This window comes from Lithobates pipiens, unplaced genomic scaffold (genome assembly GCF_037356315.1).
Source record: "Lithobates pipiens isolate NorthernLeopardFrog02 unplaced genomic scaffold, aLitPip1_a1.2 Scaffold_30, whole genome shotgun sequence".
Classification (NCBI taxonomy): Eukaryota; Metazoa; Chordata; class Amphibia; order Anura; family Ranidae; genus Lithobates; species Lithobates pipiens.
Window position 1 is genome coordinate 154,440,893 of NW_027507791.1, and position 13,304 is coordinate 154,454,196.

The following is a 13,304-nucleotide window of genomic DNA, read 5'->3' on the forward strand; positions in this document are numbered from 1 at the left end:
TATTTTTACCAAAGAGATGCAGAAGTATACATTTTGGCCCAAATGTATGAAAAAAAATGACTTAATTGCAAAATGTTATCATAGAAACTAAAAAAAAGTGTTTTTTTTCACTTATGTCGCAAAGTGGCCCCCCCTTTCCCAAAGCACCCCCCATGTTGAGGGCACGCGGCCTGGTACGGCTCAGGAGGGGGGGGGGCGCTCGCTCATCCACACCCCCCTTTCCTGACCGGCCAGGCTGCGTGCTTGTACAAGGGTCTGCTATGGAGTTTGGGGGGAACCCACGCTGTTTTTTCGGCGCAGGGTCTCCCCTGTAAAATCCATAGCAGATGACTGGGCTCATGAGGTGTCAATCTCACCGATGGAGGCGACGACATTGACTTTCTTCGCTAGTCCCAGCTACCTGGAGCCACGTTCAAAATATCAAAGGTCCGGCGGACTCCCGCCATATTCCGGCGGAATGCCCACCGGACCTAGTCCGCCGCAAAAGTCCGGTCGTGTATGGGCAGCTCCGCTTGTTCGGAAAGTCCGGCGGACTTCCGCTGCAAAGTCTGGTGGGTTGTCCACTGGACTTAGTCCGCCGGATAGTCTGATCGTGTGTACGCGGCATTAGAGAGGCTGCCTTCATGATTTAGACTTTAGCCAAAACTGGACTGAAAGAGATCCCATCTGGAGCAGCAAGCTGCCAAAGGGTCCTAAAGGGCCCTGATTCTGGCAAAGCTTCCTGCTGAGGATGTAGCCATAGAGAGATTGACATCATGGCTCAATCCTCATTTCAACTGGACTAGATGGGATCCCACCTGGAGCTGTAAGTAACCAAAGGATCCTTCCTAGCCTAAAGCTTCCAAGGATGCAAACTTCCTGGCTGATCCGATGGACCTTAGAGTGCTTGTCTTTGGCTCAGTCTTTACCCAAGCTGGACTGCAAAGAGATCTCATCTGGAGCTGGTAAGGAAGTCTAGAGCAAGTAGTAAATTTCTTTGCTCTCCTTTAGTCTCAGATGCAGCCCCCCCATCAAAGTATTAAATGAGTAAGGGATTGTCCACCCATGAGACATTAGATATGAGATGGACTGCAGAGATCTGCCATTACAGAGAGCTTAAGATCAGTTGAAGACCAGAATGCACCTGATGAGAGGACTGAGCCAAAAGAAAACAAAGCAGTCCAAATTAAACAAGCTTTATTCAAATCCTTTTCTAGGATTTACAGATATTAGCTTAGCGAAACAACAGCCAAGCCTGATCAGTCTCTTCCTCCCAGGATGAGAAACTGATCAAAAAAACAAAACAAAGTGTTATACTTACCTCTTCCGTGTAGTTGGTTTAGCACAGAGCAGCCTGGATCCTGCTCTTCTTTTTTGCTCCTGGCCCCTTCCTCCTATCGAGTGCCCCCACAGTCAGCAGTTTTCTATGGGGGCACTAAAGCTAAATCATAGCTCCCTGTGTCCATTCAGACACAGAGGTCTCTCCCCTGATTGGCTGACTGACTTTGATACCCGCAGGAGCCAATGGTGCCACTGCTGTGTGACACCAACCAGGAGAAGTGTCCCCGGTGACTTAGACATTGGAGGACATCACTGGAGAGAGATGGGTCTCAGGTAAGTATTAGTGGCCACTCCACTCAAAAGGTTTTACATCTTAATGCATAGAATACATTAAGATAAACAACCTTCTGCCTTTACAGCTCCTTTAAACAGTTATCTTATTCAGGACAGAAGACAAAGACAAAAGGTAGAATGCTGCAATGCACATAGATCACCCAGAGAGCACAGTAATCTCCACATGTTTTCATTTTGTTTTTTTAAACATAAGTGGAGTTACTCCATGACAGCTTGCATGGCATCTGGTCCCTTCTGCTAACCTCAAGCCAAACATACTTACGTGTCCTGGACCGGTTCCGCAGGGGAATCAATGCATCCTCTGGGTTACCCGGATCCCAGAGGCAGGAACAGCAGAGCACACATTAATGGTCATCTGCTGTTAGCAGGGCCCCTGCATTGGCAGGGCCTCTGTTTTGCAGGTATTGATCTTCTGCTCGCGTGTGCCATAACCAGTGGTTTATCTTGTTTTTGTGCTGCCCTAGGCAAGACTAAAATCGGGCGCCCCCATCTGAATTGGCCACACCTCTTCCTGTTTAAAATTCCCCTCAGGAGTTGCAAACATGATACAAGAGATGGTTACAGACTGAGGACATGATACAAGAGATGTTCAGAGGCTGTAGACATGATTGGAAACTGCAGACATGATACAAGAGATAGTCAGAGGCTGCAGACATGATACAGGAGATAATCAGAGACTGGGGACATAGAGGCTGCGGACATGGTCGGAGGCTGGGGACATGATCAGAGGTGAGCTGGGACCCCCTCACTCAAGCATAGCCGAGCCCAGCCGAGGTGAGTTGAGACTGCCCCCATTCGAGCCCAGCTGAGGTGAGCTGAGCTGAGACCGCCTCCCCCGCCCGAGTACAGAGGCTGTGGACATGGCCAGGGGCTGTGGACATAATTCATTTACCGGCTATTACTTAAATCATTGTTACCGTCCCCTCCATAATTCCCCCGAGCACAGCTGAGCTGAGGTGACATGAGACCATCCTCCCTGCCTGAGCAGAGCCGAGCCCTGCTGAGGTGAGCTGAGACCCCCCCAACTGGAGCATAACTGAGCCCAGCCGAGGTGAGTTGAGACTGCCCCCGTCAGAGCCCAGGAGAGCTTAGACCGCCCCCCCCACCGAGCAAAGCTGAGCCCAGCCGAGGTGAGCTGAGACCGGCCACCCATCCGAGCTTAGCCCAGGTGAGCTGAGAATGCCCCCCCCCCCCGGCAGAGTACAGCGGAGTCCAGCCGAGGTGAGCTGAGACCAAAGCCCCCCGCTCGAGCACAGCCAAGGTGAGCTGAGACCACCACCCCTGCCCGAGCCCAGCTGAGTGGAGACCGCCCCTGCCAGTCACTTCATGTCGCTTTATAAGAGAGGTGGTGGGCTTTTTTGGCACCTCCCTGCAAAGTGCCACCCTAGGCCTGGGCCTTGTCGGCCATAACACAACCCCACTGATATCTGGGGACTCGGTGACTACTGGAGCCATCGCAAAAGACTTCTGGACACCACAGGACGCCCCCAATATCCACACAGCTGTCCTGCATGAGACCTGGACACCGACTACTCCAAAAGGTAGTAAAACATGATACAAGATGGTTCTATAAACGAGGAGGACATAAAAGGAATGTGCCATCTGGCTCAGCTTGAACATTTATGGGAGCGGGATCCTATAGAGTTGGAGTGAAGGGTGGGGCTACCTAAAAATTATGCTGTCATGGCAGTCTGTCAGGAAAAAGGATTAAAACATTTTTTTTATTGGATACATTTTGTAGCAGAAGTAAAAAAAAAAATTTATTTTTTAAAATTTTTGTTCTTTTTTGTTTATATCACAACAAATAAAAAACCCAGTGGTGATCAAATATCACAAGAAGGAAGCTGTATTTCCGTGATAAAACACAACACATGGGCAGCACAGTGGTGTAGTGGTTAGCACTTTTACCTAGCAGTAAAAAGTGTCGCTGGTTCAAATCCCAACCACAACACTTGTCTGGAGTTTGCATGTTCTCACTGTGCCTGCGTGGGTTTCCTCCGGGTACTCCAGCTTCCTCCCACACTCCAAAGACATGCAGGTAGGCTAAATGGCCTCTGTCCAAAATTGGCCCTAGTATATGAATGGAGACCTTGGATTGTGGGCTCCTTGAGAGTAGGGACCAATGTGAGTGTGCAATGTACAGGGATAGGAGTAGACACTCACTGAGGATGGACTGGTGTCTTTATTCAACCTTACTAACTATGAAACTATGAAACATGACCGTGCAATTACCAGTTAAAGTAGTGCAGTGCTAAATAGCAAAAAATGGCCTGGTCATGTAGGGGGTAAAATCTTCTGGAGCTCTAGCTTTTATTTTATAAACTGGTAAAAAAAAACTTTGAATTCAGTGGTAATAATGAGGAGAGCCAATGATGTTAAAAATTGGTACAGCACTGCTTTTACAAAACAGATGGGATTTATATGCTAGTTTAGCAGAATAGGCAATTGCCTGAATGATCAGACATGGAGTCTGATAACTTGCAGTTTACTAAACAGATGCAAAGTTACAAGCGCTAATGCTGGCAAAGAGCATGAATACATTTCAGAATATTACAGGTTTTTGTAGGGTGTTTATATATATGTAGCGCTGGTATTTTCAATACATACGCTATTATTTTTGTAAATTTAAGTTTGTCTGAATAGGGATGAGCTGAACACCCCCCGGTTCGGTTCGCACCAGAACTTTCGAACGGACCCCAAATTCGTACGAACTTTAGAACCCCATTGAAGTCTAAGGGACTCGAACGTTCGAAATTAAAAGTGCTAATTTTAACGGCTAATATGCAAGATACTGTCCTAAAAAGGGTTTGGGGACCTGGCTCCTGCCCCAGGGGACATGGGTCAATGCCTAAAATGTTTTTAAAAATGTCCGTTTTGGCGGGAGCACTGATTTTAATGACGATTAAAGTGAAAAAAAAGTGAAATATTCCTTTAAATATGGTGCCTGGGGGGGGGGGTCTGTAGTATGCCTGTGAAGTGCCACGTGTTTCCAGTGTTTAGAACAGTCCCTGCACAAAATGACATTAAACGGAAATAACATCATTTAAAACTGCTTGCAGATTTTAATGTTATATCTGGTTCCTGCAATATGGTTGAAAATCATTGAGAAAAATGGCATGGGTAGCCCTCCCTGCCCATTACCAGCCCCTTTGGGTCTTGTACGCATATTAAGGGGAACCCCGTACCCATATTAAAAAAAGGAAATGCGTGTGGCCCCCAGGCCCTATATACTCAGAACAGCAGTATACAGGCGGTGCAAACAAGACAGGGACTGTGTAGGTTTGTTGTGTTAAGTTGAATCTGTTTGTAATTTTCAACTGGTACATTTTTAAAGTGTAGCTCCAGTCAAAAAAACTATTTTTAACCTTTTTGGAAAACATAGGGAAGGGTTATCACCCCTGTATAATTTGTTTTGTCGTACATCTTTTTTCATCTCACTTGCTGTTGTCTCCTTGGTTTTGCCACAACATTGTAAGCCCTCAAAGTGACTCTTGATGGGCGCTGGAGCGCCCTGCTGTGAACGATTATATCAAGAATTGTAATTACATGCCATTGTTGAACAGTGGTAGAAAAATTGACCTTTGGTGGTTGTGGTGTTGGTGACACAACACTATTAGTCCTCACAGTTACTCTGGGTGGGCACAGGAACGGGCCCTCCTGTGAAACATTATATCAAGAATTGTAATTACATGTCCCTGTTAAACAGGGGCAGAAAAATTGGGCCTTAGGCACTGGTGCCACGACACTGCAACCTCTCCCATATACTCTAGTTTTATTGCAGGAATTAGCCCTGCTGCAAAGCATTGCATCAAAAATTGTACTTAAACGCCCCTGTTAAACAGGGGCAGAAAAATTGGGCCTTAGGCACTGGTGCTGGTGCCACCACACTGCAACCTCTCCCATATACTCTAGTTTTATTGCAGGAATTAGCCCTGCTGCAAAGCATTGCATCAAAAATTGTAATTAAACGCCCCTGTTAAACAGGGGCAGAAAATTGGGCTGATGGCATCACCCATAACCAGAAATGTTCTTCCAACATATCAGCGGAGGAGGAAGAGGATAGACAATCATCATAACAGGACAGTCACTCAGCATCAGCATAGGCAGTCTTGAAGAGATGTGATATTTAAAAAAAAATTATTCAGTTACATCAGCTTCAGGTGCTTGGTAGCTGTGGGTGATTCAAGACTGATTCATCTTGATGAAGGTCAGTCGATCAACTGATTCGGTGGACAGGCGCACCCTGTGATCGGTAACAAAGCCACCAGCAGCACTGAAGGTGCGTTCCGAAAGAACGCTGGATGCAGGACATGCCAGTAGCTCAATTGCATACTGTGCAAGCTCTGGCCAGTGATCCATCCTCAAGACCCAGTAAGCCAGAGAATTTTCGGTGGGAAAGGTGTCCAAGTCTGACCTTGCCCCTAGGTATTCCTGCACCATGTAAATCAGACGCTGGCGATGGTTGCTGGAACCGATCATACCTTGGGGCTGCAGACTAAAAAATTGTCTGAAAGCATCAGTCAGATGGCCACCTTCTCCACCGCTCCTTCTGACCGATGCCTCAGCAACACGTTGTCCAGGACCAGGAGTTTGTAACCTCCCAGTCTCTGGAAACGCGTTGCACAGACCTTTCTGCAAGGCCTCCCGGAGATGTCTCATCCTCTGCTCCCTCTGCGATGGCAAGATAAGGTCGGCAACCTTACCCTTGTACCACGGATCAAGGAGAGTGGCCAGCCAGTAATGGTCCCTCTCCTTGATCCGAAGAATACGAGGATCCTTCTGCAGGCTTTGCAGGATCAGGGAGGCCATGCAGCGTAGGTTATCTGAGGCATTTGGTCCGGAGTCCTCTGGGTCACTAAGGGCAACATGATCCGCAGCTACCTCCTCCCAGCCACGTACAAGTCCACGTGTTTCTTGGGACTGTAAATCATCCCTACAAGACTGCTGCTGCTGATGCTGAGTGCCAGCCTCCACCTCCATGCTGACACAATCATCCTCCTCCTCCTCTTTCTCCTCATTCTCCTCCTCATCCTCTTCCTGTGTGATGGGTGGCACAGCAGGAACACTGTCTGGATAAAGGGGGCCTTGAGAGGCAAGGAAGTCCTCCTCTTCCTGCCTCTGTTCTGCCTCAAGTGCCCTGTCCATTATTCCACGCAGCGTATGCTCCAAGAGGTGGACAAGAGGTACAGTGTCACTGATGCATGCACTGTCACTGCTCACCATCCTTGTGGCCTCCTCAAACGGTGACAGGACAGTGCATGCATCCCTGATCATGCCCCACTGGCGTGGTGAGAAAAAACCGAGCTCCCCTGACCCTGTCCTGGTGCCGTAGTCGCAAAGGTACTCATTGATGGCCCTCTGCTGCGTGTGCAGCCGCTGCAGCATGGCCAACGTTGAGTTCCACCTGGTGGGCATGTCACATATAAGGCGGTTCTTGGGCAGGTTCAACTCCTTTTGGAGCTCAGCCAGCCGAGCACAGGCATTAAATGATCGGCGGAAATGCACACAGACTTTCCTGGCCTGCTTCAGGACATCCTGTAAGCCGGGGTACCTGCCCAAGAACCGCTGCACCACCAGGTTAAGGACATGAGCTACACAGGGCACATGGGTCAGTTGTCCCTGTCGGAGGGCGGAGAGGAGGTTGGTGCCATTGTCGCAAACCACCATTCCTGGCTTAAGCTGGCGTGGCATCAACCACCTCTCGGCCTGCCCCTGCAGAGCTGACAAAACATCCGCCCCAGTGTGGCTCCTGTCCCCCAAACAAACCAGCGCAAGCACGCCATGGCATCGTTTTGCCTGCGTACTTGCGTAGCCCCTGGAACGCCTACGGAGCACCGCTGGTTCTGAGGACAGAGCACTGGAAGAGGCCATGGAGGAAGAAGAAGAGGAGGGGGTGGAGGAGAGAGGTGTGTCACAACCAATAGTAGCATTTTGGAGGCGTGGTGGCGGAACAACCTCCAACACTACTGCACCTTGTCCTGCATCCTTCCCAGCTGCCAGAAGAGTGACCCAATGGGGCGTGAAAGACAGGTAACGTCCCTGTCCATGCCTGCTGGACCATGAGTCAGCGGTAATATGCACCTTACCACTGACCGCCCTGTCCAGCGAGGCAAGGACATTGCCTTCCACATGCCGGTAGAGACCAGGAATCGCCTTCCGTGAGAAAAAGTGGCGTTTGGGAACCTGCCACTGAGGAACCGCACATTGTACAAACTCACGGAAGGGGCCGAGTCTACCAACTGAAAAGGCAGCAGTTGAAGTGCTAGCAATTTAGCCAAGCTAGCATTCTACCGCTGGGCATGTGGATGGCTGGGAGTGAACTTCTTTCGCCGGTCCAGCAGCTGGGGCAGGGACATTTGCCTGCTATAATCGGACGTGGGTGTACTGGCAGCAGAGTGCCCGGAAGCACTTGGCTGTGACACACCTAATTCTACACCTTCATTCCTCTCAGAGCAGGTTTCAGAGAGGACTGAAGGTCTAGTGGGGTTGGGGATGCCAGCTGATGAGGAGCAAGGAGAGGTCTGCTTTGTTCTTTGGTGTGGGTCTTTGAGGTACGCTTGCCAACGAGCTGCATGGCAGGTCAACATATGTCTGGTCAAGCATGTGGTGCCCAAGCGGCTGATGTTTTGGCCACGCAAGATACGCTTGAGACATATGTTGCAAATAGCAGCGGTGCGATCTGATGCACTCGTCTCAAAAAAGGCCCACACCAAAGAACTTTTAGAATAACACGCAGAGGCAGCGCCCTGCACAGGCGGAGCTCTGCGGTGTGATTCAGTCGGTAGCAAACCTGGCAATATGCTACAGCTTGTGGAACATGACTGCCAGATTGCTGTCCTTCTTGAGCATCCCCTCTCTCTGCATTCACGCTACTGCCTTCCTCTAGCTGAGTGTCATCATCAGAGCCTACAAAACACTGGGCATCCTCCTGGAGCATGTACACAACACTGTACTCAAAGCGTTCTGGAGACTCCTCAGGAGGACATGGTGGGTCTAGGGAAGGAGTCACTGATGATGACATTGAGATGAGGGAAGACGATGCGTTGGCAGCTGCTTTTCTAGTACCCTGAGACTGGGTGAGAGAGGATGAGGAGGATGAAGAGGGCTTGGTCATCCACTCTACCAAGACGTTGACATGTTGCGGTTCAACATGTCCAGCTGCCGAAAAGAAGGACAAGCGTGTCCCATGGCCACGTGCTGATGACAATGCACCGCGTCCACGACCAGCACTGTTGTCTCTAGACACAGAGCCTGCTTGCCCTCTTTTATCGGCTCGCGCCTGTCTGCCTCTCCTTGCTGGCCTTCCAGACATGGTAATGGCCTGAAGGGAGTTGGGTAAAACAGCAGTTGGGTAGTGTATATTGTGCTGGAGGCACACAACACCCACTAACTCCTGCAGATGCCTTTATTATAGAACACCAGAGATAAAGGGGTATACTGTAATGGAGTTACACAACACCTACTAAGCCCTGCAGATGGCTCTATTAGAGAACAGCAATAAAGGGTAGATACAGGTGTATATTGTGCTGGAGGCACACAACACCCACTAACTCCTGCAGATGCCTTTATTATAGAACACCAGAGATAAAGGGGTATACTGTAATGGAGTCACACAACACCCACTAAGCCCTGCAGATGGCTCTATTAGAGAACAGCAATAAAGGGTAGATACAGGTGTATATTGTGCTGGAGGCACAAAACACCCACTAACTCCTGCAGATGCCTTTATTATAGAACACCAGAGATAAAGGGGTATATACAGATGTATACTGTGCTGTGCTGGAGGCACACACAACTTCCAATAACTCCTGCAGATGGCAAGTGGGCTCAAATAGAGAAGAGCTATGTAGGTGGATATAGCCGTGTGTACTGGGTACAGAGCACGCAGACAGCACGCACAAGCTCCTAACACTACTGACTGCAAGCTCTATTATAAAAGATAGATCACTAGCTATATAGGTGAGGTGAATATAGCGTTGTATACTGCGGTCAGGGCAAGCAGACAACAACCACTACAGAAGAGCAAGATCGAAAATCAGCCGATAACGATCGGTGTATACTGTGTTGAAGGTACACAGAACACCCACTAACTGCTTCAGACGCCAACACACTACACAAGGCCGCGGCGCTGGCGGCCTTATATAGTGGGGGGCGTGTACTACACAGCCTGAGCTATTATTGGCCACAGGCATCCTGCCTGTGGCCAATCATGGCTCTCCTCGCTGCTGGAGCTGTGATTGGCCAAGCATGCGGGGTCACAGTGCATGCTTGGCCAATCATGAGCCAGCAATGCACTGCGATGACGCAGTGCATTGTGGGCCATGAGCGCCACACGAATTTGGCGCGAACGGCCCATAATGTTCGGAATTCGCCGAACGGGCGAACAGCCGATGTTCGAGTCGAACGTATGTTCGACCCGAACATGAAGCTCATCCCTATGTCTGAAGCTGCAGTTTGACTAATTATACTAAAGTTCTGGTTTCTGTACCAGTTTAGCTGGGTTGTGTTAATTTCCACTTGACTGTGGGTGTCTCTGTCACCACCGGTAGGTGTTGGAAATGCAACAGGCTAAATGCATTGGGTACCCCTTTTACTCAGAAACAGCCCGGTGGGAATGCATTCTGGGTAAACATACTTAAGGTACAGGCGCCATATTTTTGGGGTTCGTTATCCCGACCTCATGGCCCTCCTGGCCTAGGGTGTGTGCTGTCTTACTTTATGTCTCGGGGCCGGCTGGCCCAAGGCTTTGTAACTGAAAGGGTGGGCCCAAAAGTCTGGGGGCCTACCAATCCAGGGGGTGTCCTGTGCTGTCTTGCCTGTGGGGAGAAGTCAAGCGACTGGAGGATCCAGGGGAGGCCTCTAGAAGAGCCTGGAGATTCAGCTGGAGGATATATCCCAGGTCACTAACCACACAGTACCGCCAGATTGGCTGAAAGAAACTGGTACTGTGCGACAGCTCTTTAATTTTACAACAAGCTGCTAGTTGTGTTTTTCTGTGGCAGCAGGGCCACCTTTAATATTGATTGGACCCTGGGCAAACATTTTCTTGGGGCCCCCATGCAGTTTCTCTCTCCACCTGCTCTGAAACATACAATACCATCTAGACTCAAAATCAGTTTACTGAATCACATCAGACAGCAATTGTGATTGGTTGCCAGAGGCTTACAGCATGTCAGTACCGCTTACTGACACATTGTTAGAGGTTACAGCACCCATTACGGCTCACTGATTAGTTGCTAGAAGTTACAGCACATGATTTCTGCTTGTTGACTGGTTGCTAGAGGTTACTGCACATCATTACTGCTCACTGATTGGTTGCTAGAGGTTACAGCACATCATCTCCTCACTGCCTGCACACCATGGACTGGGGAGGTGACCGGACCCTTCAATAGACAGAAAACTCCTAGGGTTCCTAGAACTCCTGCGATCAATGGTAGTGCTGGGTGGAGATGAGGGTGTGATCAATGGCAAAGCTGATTTTTTACCGACTATCAATATAAAGAGGAGTTTCAACACTGGCCACCAATAAATTGGGGTTTACATTGACCACTAATGTAATAGAAGCATTAACAGTAGCCGCCAAATGTAAGGAGGGATTTACACTGACCACCAATGTAAGGGGGGCCTTCACACTGGCCACTAGTGTGAATGAAAGGATTCTTCACCAAGCCCCAATGTAATGAGAAGATTTACAGTGACCACCATTGTACCTGAGACATTTAGCCTGCATTTACATTTTGTGTATTTTGGGAATGCATGCAAAATCGCTTTCCTGACACTACAGAAACCTGCTGCCCTTTAGCAGATACACAGCAGTGCCATTAATTGAGATTTTGAAAAAGGGTCAGGGACTTTCTTCTACATTTCTAGCACAAAAAGAACAGCCCATTGAAATGAATAGGCTGCCCTACACATGACCTACATCTTTATCCACCCTGTCTGTACACCTTTGCATCCTAAAACCCCTGCTAACCTCTGCACCACAAACCTTCACCATCCTCTCCATTCCTACCCCCTCTCCTTTAACTCTACCTGCCTCCTCTGCTTATCTTTGCACCCACCTTTCTTACCTCTATACACCCCCCACCTTGCTCATCTGTACACCCCAAACTGTAATTCCTTCTTTACCTACCTCTGCACACCCCACACTACCCTCCCCCACCAATTTGCTTACCTTTGCAGAACAGGCTGATGTTAGGCTTAATGACCATATTTGCAGGCAGGACTTTTAAGCATGCCCCTTTCTCTCCCCAGTGGGCAGCATTCAGTATAGGTGATGGCGGATATCTAAAAAGAAAGAATGACCATAAGTTTTCCCCCCTCTATAATTAAGTGGCAAGTAAACCCCCCTCTTATAAGCCACTTCTCCAAATACAGGAGGCTATTGCCGTAGCCAAAAGACGGCATACAAAAAATAAATTACCTATCAGCAGGGGATAAAGATTAATCCCCGCTGAGAGGAAACAGATGGCTACTATGGCTATGGTGGGAAAATATGAGAGATTATAATTTATTTCAAAATCACATTTATTAAATATCAAAAAAACACAAAAGTAAAAGATCACCCAGTCCTACGGCTGAAGTACATCCGACCCTGCTGTATGTCAGATCGTAACACACCAGAACGCTACTAATAGTGTCCGGTGCGTCCCACAAACAATCATGAAAACACATATAGACAATGGACTCACATAAAACATATACGGACTAGGCGCCACAATTGCCAGGCATGCATTGAAATTCTTGTGGGGGAAACCCCCCTAACAAATAAAGATAATAATCTTCAGGTAATTCATAACCTATTAGACCAGAAGTCCAATGCATGTATGGGCCCTAGGGTTGCAGAGTAAAACATGTAAATAATTATCTGTTGTATTTCACCAATTTGCCAGTTAATTAGTATCCTGTGTTATCTCAGGGCTGAAAAAAACCTATCCTAACAACTTGCTTATCACAGTCTCCGGTATAGGATATGCACCAATCTATTATTCATTAGCAATATATTGCTTCTATGATGTCATACATTCATTAAGTAAAAGATTATATTCTTAAAAAGTGCAAAATTGTGCTATGTCTATAGAGCAGCTAGTAAAAGACAATTCTTCAATCCTGATCCAGCAAATAGGGATATGAATTTCAGGTGAGTTCAACACTCATCTCCCACATGTGTCCAAGCACCATCCCTTCAAAACAAGATAGCCTTTTACCCAGTCACTACGGAGCTTTAGCAATCATTTAGTATATACAATATATGGTGGATATGACCTCAGGGGGCATGATATACATGTGAATGCCACCGGTCACCGCTATTTACATAGAATGTATGTAATGTATTTAAACGCTGCCGAAATTTACATATCAGTGCAGGTTATTTACATGTAAACACAGTCTGCGGGTGAGTCATCTCTACACAATAGGGCAGAGCTGGGCAGCATTAGTAGCAGCACTTTCCACTGAGATATCGGGACACAGCACAGGACTAAAACTTCAAGGGAATTTAAACCAGGATAGTTGGCAAGGATGAGGCAGCTGCTTTGGGCCCCACAACAATGACAGGGCCCAGGGCAGCTTCCCCTTTTGCCCTGCCTTAAAGACGGCCCTGCCTGCTGTTAAAAATTTGAAAAAAATTAATGGAAATTACATGCACCTGTCAAATAGGTGCAGAAAAATTGAACCTTGGGTGTGGGTGG